At 40.3% G+C, this 7172-nt stretch overlaps 1 long non-coding RNA gene across 1 annotated transcript; it reads left to right on the top strand.

The window, feature by feature from the left end:
• The first annotated feature begins 4952 nt into the window (after positions 1-4952).
• Positions 4953-6473, top strand: LOC115409544 (uncharacterized). The gene is made up of 4 exons (XR_003933980.1): positions 4953-5011; positions 5303-5493; positions 5604-6045; positions 6361-6473. It is a non-coding gene; the product is annotated as an uncharacterized LOC115409544 (long non-coding RNA).
• Positions 6474-7172: the final 699 nt, after the last annotated feature.

The following is a 7172-nucleotide window of genomic DNA, read 5'->3' as shown; positions in this document are numbered from 1 at the left end:
GGGATTCCTCGTGACCAAGTTGGCATACGTCATTCCAGTGCTTTCAGCACAGCCTCTGGCGGTCAGTAGGGATTCATAGAACTGTAGTTACATTCGTAACTCTTGTGTGTGTGTGAGTGTGTGCGTGTGTGTGTGTGTGTGTGTGTGTGTGTGTGTGTGTGTGTGTGTGTGTGTGTGTGTGTGTGTGTGTGTGTTCGCACACCAATTCTGAAGTCTGTTGCACACCAAACAAAGAGACTCAATGTATCTTTTCCATCTTTACAGACATTGAACACTCATCAGTTACGTTTCACAAAATGAATTTTGTTCTTGTGCATTTTTGTCTGTTTTTAAGCATGACATAATAATTCTTAGATTAAAAGTTATTTAGATTCAATCTGTTTTCATGGGCTGTCAACAGAAATGAGAGTTCCGCATTGAAGATACAGCTTTCAATATTTTTACATCCCTGCAAAGTCATGAACACAACATCCAAATAATCTTGCACAAAATATTAAATTGACATGAAATAAAAGCCAAAATGAATATCTTCAACAGTTGTAATATGTGTTAAAGCGACACTAAGGAACTTTCAGTTTTCGTTGATTTTGGCAGCACCAGTGGACAAAAGCGGTAGTGTTTTGCCTGAACGAATACTCCAGTTCCTATGAGGACTAGCGTGTGGCGTCGTAAAATGCTGCTCCCGGTGGCATGCTGTGGGACTGAACTCGCCTACATTTGTTTCCAGTGGCTGTGTGAAGGACGGATAGCGACGAGGTAATGAATGTAATGGTGGCTAAACAATGTTATATCATGATGCTGAAAATAAATGTTTAAAGGGCTGTATCATGCTTTTTTAGCTAGTCCAAACCCTAGAAATGGCATTAACATGGTAATAGTTTATTTTTGGCATTAAGGAAAAGTAATTTTGTGTGAAATAAAAGATTTTCTGGGGGCTAATTCTGAAACCCGGAAGAGAAAACGCTCTGTTTCACTGAAAATCCTGCCTCTCCCCCTGTGGACTTTGACTGACAGCGTGCTTCAACCAATCAGTGCTTCAAAACAAATATGCTGGCTAGCTTTAGCTCTTTAGCTCTAGCTTCTTTACACAAAAAGACACGCAAAAACGTCTTTTCCTGTTAGAAACTCACCAGGCGCAGACCCTTCAGACTCTTGCTCCTGCTTGATTGTTGCTTTCAGACGACGGTTAAAGTTTATCTCCGTAATCAGCGTTAGAAAAAAGCGGCAACACTGATTGCCGAGGGCCTGCGGGAGGGGCTCAGGGGAGCCATCTTCACCGTGTGACGTGAACGTGGGAAACAGAGCGTTTTCACGGGTGCGGGAGGGGCTGCCTCTCTGAGCAGCACAAACACGAGGAAAGCTCAAACATGCAGGCACAAAGGAAAAAAAATGCTTTGGGGGTGTTTTTGGTGAGTACATAACTATATAACATGTTAAAACATACAAAAAATGAATTTTGCATGATACAGCCCCTTCAACTTTGGTAAATGTAACTTCCCTCCTCGGAGACCATGCCGTAAAGCAGTCTGCACATTTGGAGTTTTTTAGTGTGCAGGGTTCCTACCATCCTCCTCACAGTTGCTTAGTCCAAGTGAAACCAATACTGACGCCCTCAGCCTGTGACAGATGGGTCATTCAACTAGTTGTAAGTCGATGTAACATCACAAAAAGATATTAAAATGTTTTATTAAGGTTGAAAAGTTGTCAAGTGTCGCTTTAAATCAGAAACATTTTTAACCATATGATGCTTGAACGAAAGTATTTTTTCCTCAAAATACTTTTTCAGCAACTCCTTAAGCAGGAAACCTTCAAAGATAACCTCTCTGTTTGTTTTTCACTGCTCACATGAAGTGTAACGTCACGGTACTTCCAGAGGAAATAACTTCCCTCAACAGCTCTAACTGCTGTATTAAAGAAAACACACACACACACACACACACACACACACACACACACACACACACACACACACACACACACACACACACACACACAAACAGCCTCTGACTTTCTCCTGTCGCCACCAGCTAACAGGGTTTGTGTGAATTGGAGATCTGGCTTCACATCTGAGCTGGAACCAAGGATAAGCTGATAAAAAAGACGAGAGACCTTCCAGCGATGTTCTGTATTCACACAACTAATCCCATGCAATGTATTTTGGAAACATGGAGATTGAACCACTGCGATTTCATTCAAAATAATCATTGCTGTCAGACTGTCTTGTCTTAAAATGATTCTTTCTGTTTTGTTTTGACATGATTTTCATGAACACCACACCTTGTACACTTTGTGGTGGAACACAATTAAACTGAAAGCATTTAAAGATCAACACAACACAATGAGATTCTTATAAAAGCAACTTTAATGAGTCAGGATGAAACTGAAGATTCCTCGACTCTCACTTCAGGACACACACATTTCACAAACAAAAGACAAGCTGGGCTGTTAACCCGGTACATCACTTGTGCTGACATTCCTGTCAATCTTTTCAACCAAGTCAGCACTGATGGGACAGACGACATTATTAAGCTGAAAGAAAACTGTTTGTTGTCCAGTTTAGTTGTGACTGGATGATGGAGGGCTGGTTTGAGCAGGAGCTATCCCATCAGGCTGTGAGGACGGGTCTGAGACAATCAACAAAGAAAGTTTATGTCAGTAAACATACACAAATAAAATCAGCAGTGTGTCATTGACCCCAGTGGAAACTGAACAGTGCTCTCACACATGCCGTTGGGAGCTTCAGGGTGTCGAAAGGCCATCGACTGGGCGTTTGCTCCAGCAGGAATCATCTGATTGGACACAGACTGACCTGAAGGACAGAGAAGCATTAAAATGTAAACATAAAACTTAAAGTGTTCAGAAAAGATGTGTGTGTGTGTGTGTGTGTGTGTGTGTGTGTGTGTGTGTGTGTGTGTGTGTGTGTGTGTGTGTGTGCGTGCGTGCGTGCGTGCGTGCGTGCGTGCGTGCGTGTGGGCGTGCGTGCGTGTGTGTGTGTGTTCAGACCTGAATTCTGCACTGTGTAACCCACCTGGACACTTGTTTTTTTTCCTTCTAAATGTCAACAGCTCAAGGCACAAATACTTAAAATGCTTCATGCTGCTTTTCGGAAAAAGATTAAAGTCAAACATGATTTTCTCAGACTGATTTTTGGTGGGATTGTTGCAATATTGCAATAAATTTATGAACTCTTTAACAGAGAACCACTGAATTCTGAAAAATTCAAAGCCAAGGAGTTTTAAACAGATCCAACATCCTCGAAGCTCATTCGCAATGGTGGGCAGAAAGGAAGAATTCTCATAAACATTTTGATGCATTTCCACATTTGATGAGCTGGTGGCAAGTTATTAGCTGGTAAACACCACAAACATGAACATGTCTTCTATTGTACACATCATGCTGTGTGTATGAAGCAGACTTTTCATTGCAACACGTGATCGTTGACATTCTTTGAGGTATTTTGTTGTGGACATTTAACATGTTTCTAAGGACGGATCTAGTATTTTGAGAGAGGTAGCACCTCATAAACCACAGTAAGATAAACAACTTTAATGTACGTGCAGGTTCATGAGTGTGCACACTTTGAGTCAACATGTCAAACAAACTGCTGTACAAACCAGCAAACCAGCAACTCAAGTCAGTCTCACTCTGTCATAAACAATGTGCTCATAACTGCTCCTCTTTTTGCTGTTTTGATAAATTGTGGGGGGTTAATGTTTTGTTTTTGTCAAATTCTTAGGTCTTAGTGATTCCCCACAAGCCTCAATGGAATTTTTAGACTGAGTACAAATTGAAGTTCAACCTGATGACCTGATAGAACCAATTCTTCATGTTTGATCACAACGACAATCATTCTCCTGCACTGGATAACACTTTTCCTTCGGTACAATTATGTTTTTTCTTCTTCTTGTTGTTCTTGTTGTTGTTCTTCTTCTTCGTGTTATGCATAAGAAGAAGAAGAAGATAAACACAACAGACCAACAGACAACAAAACACAAGCACAGCTCCATTGAAAATGTTGTCTTCTGATGAAACTCATAATCTGACCTCTGACATGAGTGTGTGTCGTCTGTTGTCAGAACTGGTTCTGTGAAGTCTGCTGCTCCCTGATAATGATGAGCATGAAATGGTCAGATTTACATTTATGCCAGTACAAAGCCGTCATTTCAGCCTCAAGAGGCCTTTGGTGTTGAGTATAATCAGCAACATTGTGCACAGATAAATGCATCTTCTTCTCGTGATTATATTTATGTCTGTCTAATATATATTTTGCAAAGACCTTAGTGCTGAGAATCCAGGACTGCAAACACAGTTGATCAAAGTCCTTGAAAGTGCTGTGCTAATATGTGAGAAAATGTATTTGTGAGTGTGTAGGGAGTGTTGTGAATGCTCATAAAAGTCAGTCCAGATGAAAACTTTGTTTTCCAGACATGAATGAATGAGAATTAAGCTAAAGCAGTTTTCAGGGGACTTACAACATTGGACTGGCCTGGCAAAACCCTGACGAATTCTCTCGTGAAAACAGCAAACATTGGCGACCAGATTAAATTCATGCGTTTCTGCAAAACAAAAACTTTGAGTCATCCGCAAAACGAAGGCAGATTACAGGTTAATGGGTCGAATGTTGCCCCCATCTCCATCTTACCAGTGTACGCGTCTATTTGATTTAAATTTTGGCCATGAAATTTACACCATGATTGCACACTTGGATCTTTAACAACTTTAACCTTTAATCTTCTGTTAGATTAGAATAGAATAGAATAGAATAACTCTGTCCAGAGCATCAGTGCTTTCACCATGAAGGAACTTCAGACACACGGTCACATGATCAGACATTCACATTCATAAAACCATCCAGCAGTCAGCCAGTCATTGAACCACCCCAACCAGATTTTCAGTGGCTGTGGGTTGGAGGGTGTGGCTTCTTCCAGGAGGCTTAAATGTTGTCAGTTTGACAGAGAAGCATCATTGTCATAATTGATTTTACTCCTCGAAGCAACACCATGAAGAAAAAGTAAGTAGTTTTATTTATCTATCTACACACACACACTTTTATATACTGATAGTATATATATATATATATATATATATATATATATATATATATATATATATATATATATATATATATATACATATATATATACACGTGTGTGTGTGTGTGTGTGTGTGTGTGTGTGTGTGTGTTTTGTTTAGTTTTTTGTAGAAACATTTCTGATGGCACTTTCATGATGAAGGTCAATATGTCAAATGGTGTTGAACGGTGGTAACATTGTTGTGTGGTCCTGTTTGTATGGTGGTGAAGCACGAGCAGCGGCACCATTAGATGCCAAATCAGCATTACACCCGGCAGCAGCCACAGCAACGTTGGCCTCAGCAGCAGCAGCAGCCTCGGCAGCCGCAGCAACATGACCAACCCCACCAGAATTACCGCAGTCTGCCGCAGCAGCAGCGGCGGCGGCAGAGCATCTGCACCGCATGGCTCTCAACAGCAGGGTAAGTTGTTCTTTGAAATTTCTATTTTAAATGATTTGGCATTGCAAAATTAAAACAACGTGTTGAATAGCAGATTGCAATCAATAATCCTTTTTCCTTTTTCCTTTTAGCTTTTTCAGGGAAAAAGCCCTAGCTTCATAGAAACCAGCTTGCAAACATATTTAGCCCAAATCGACAGCAGAATCAATATGTAATCCACACCAGTTACATGGGTTATGATTTTTAATGAAACTGTTCAATCAATTTCCTTTGTGCTGTATCCTCTTTATTAGTAAATGTGATATGGAAAAAAAAATCTATTATTAAGATGTAAGCGAGTGTGAAGAAGATATGTGTTATTGCTTTGTATTAGTTTTTCATGATCTGGGTTCTCCTTTGGTAGGCTACATTTGGGTCTTAAAATGAAATAGAGGTTCTAAACCAACTTGGATTCTAGGTGAGTGCAGTTTTAAAACAGCTTCAGTGTAGATTTATGGAGCAGAACAACAGTGTCACTTCAAGGCAGCAAAGCAACAGCAAAGATTCTTCCCGGCACTGGAGTCCAGTTGAGCTGTGAGTGTTGTCTCTCACTTTTCTTCTTCTGCTGTCCTTTCTGTGTGATGCTGTTTAAGCTGCATTGCTGCTACACAAACTGGTCAAATTGTTGTAATACATCCACCATACATCATATTGTTCAAATACAAAAAAATATTGCTGTCAAGTGTGTAAACGATGGAAATGTGTTCATGCTCTTTACAAATATGGAAGATATTGCCTACATATTCTCTTCATTATCATATACAGACTATTTATGTTGCTGTAATAAAAGTTGTGTTTCTGTCATGTAATTCACCATTAATTACACAATATTTCTTTTCCTTTACAAAGTCACCAAGAGAGCCTTGTGGAGAAACAACTGCACTTCTATGAGGATATTCAGCTGGATCATCTGCCTTAAAAGGAAAAAAAAAAAAAAATTGTCCTGGTTTAGTTTTGTTGCATTGAAGTGATTACACTGGCTTTTTCACAGAATGTGGACTTTTAGATGAATCTGCAGTGACAATGACACTGTACCTGTAGCGGAGCCAGAGTGGGGGCAAGGGGGCGGTCGCCCCAGGGCCCACAAGGCCACAGGGCCCCATTTCATGTGATGTGTTCACATTTAATCGGAAATAAATTATTATAATAAAATGTGCAGTGTGTGCGAGAAGGTATAGCATATGAGTGTGGGATCCAATTTGCCAATTCTTAATTTACGACTGTCCATGAATGCATCAGAGCTGTAAGCCAGCGCTGATTGGCTGTGCGGCATTAAGCATTAAACAGTATGCTAAACACTATGCTGGCCGCTAGCGGGACTACCCAAAACCTAACATCGGAGCCACTGGTGAGTCAGTGAAACCTTCAAAAATATGATCTTTATCAGAATGCTGTGGTCTTGAACACCTGCCTATTTGAATGTGCCTTGTGTTGCTCTCAACTATAAGAGACCCAAGTCTATTTTTTTCTAATATACCTGAATTCCAAAAGATATAGATAGCTGTGTCTATATCTATCTGAGTAGACTGTGTAATTTTAGACCAGCTGTGTTCATTTTATATTTAAGCTGTATCAAAGATGGTACAGATGTAGCCTGTGACTTTTTATATGAGTTTTCAGCACCATGGACAGCGGACGCTCTGAGATTGACAGCTGACAGG

This window comes from Salarias fasciatus, chromosome 22 (assembly GCF_902148845.1).
Source record: "Salarias fasciatus chromosome 22, fSalaFa1.1, whole genome shotgun sequence".
NCBI lineage: Eukaryota > Metazoa > Chordata > Actinopteri > Blenniiformes > Blenniidae > Salarias > Salarias fasciatus.
This window is presented reverse-complemented; position numbering and strand designations above follow the sequence as displayed.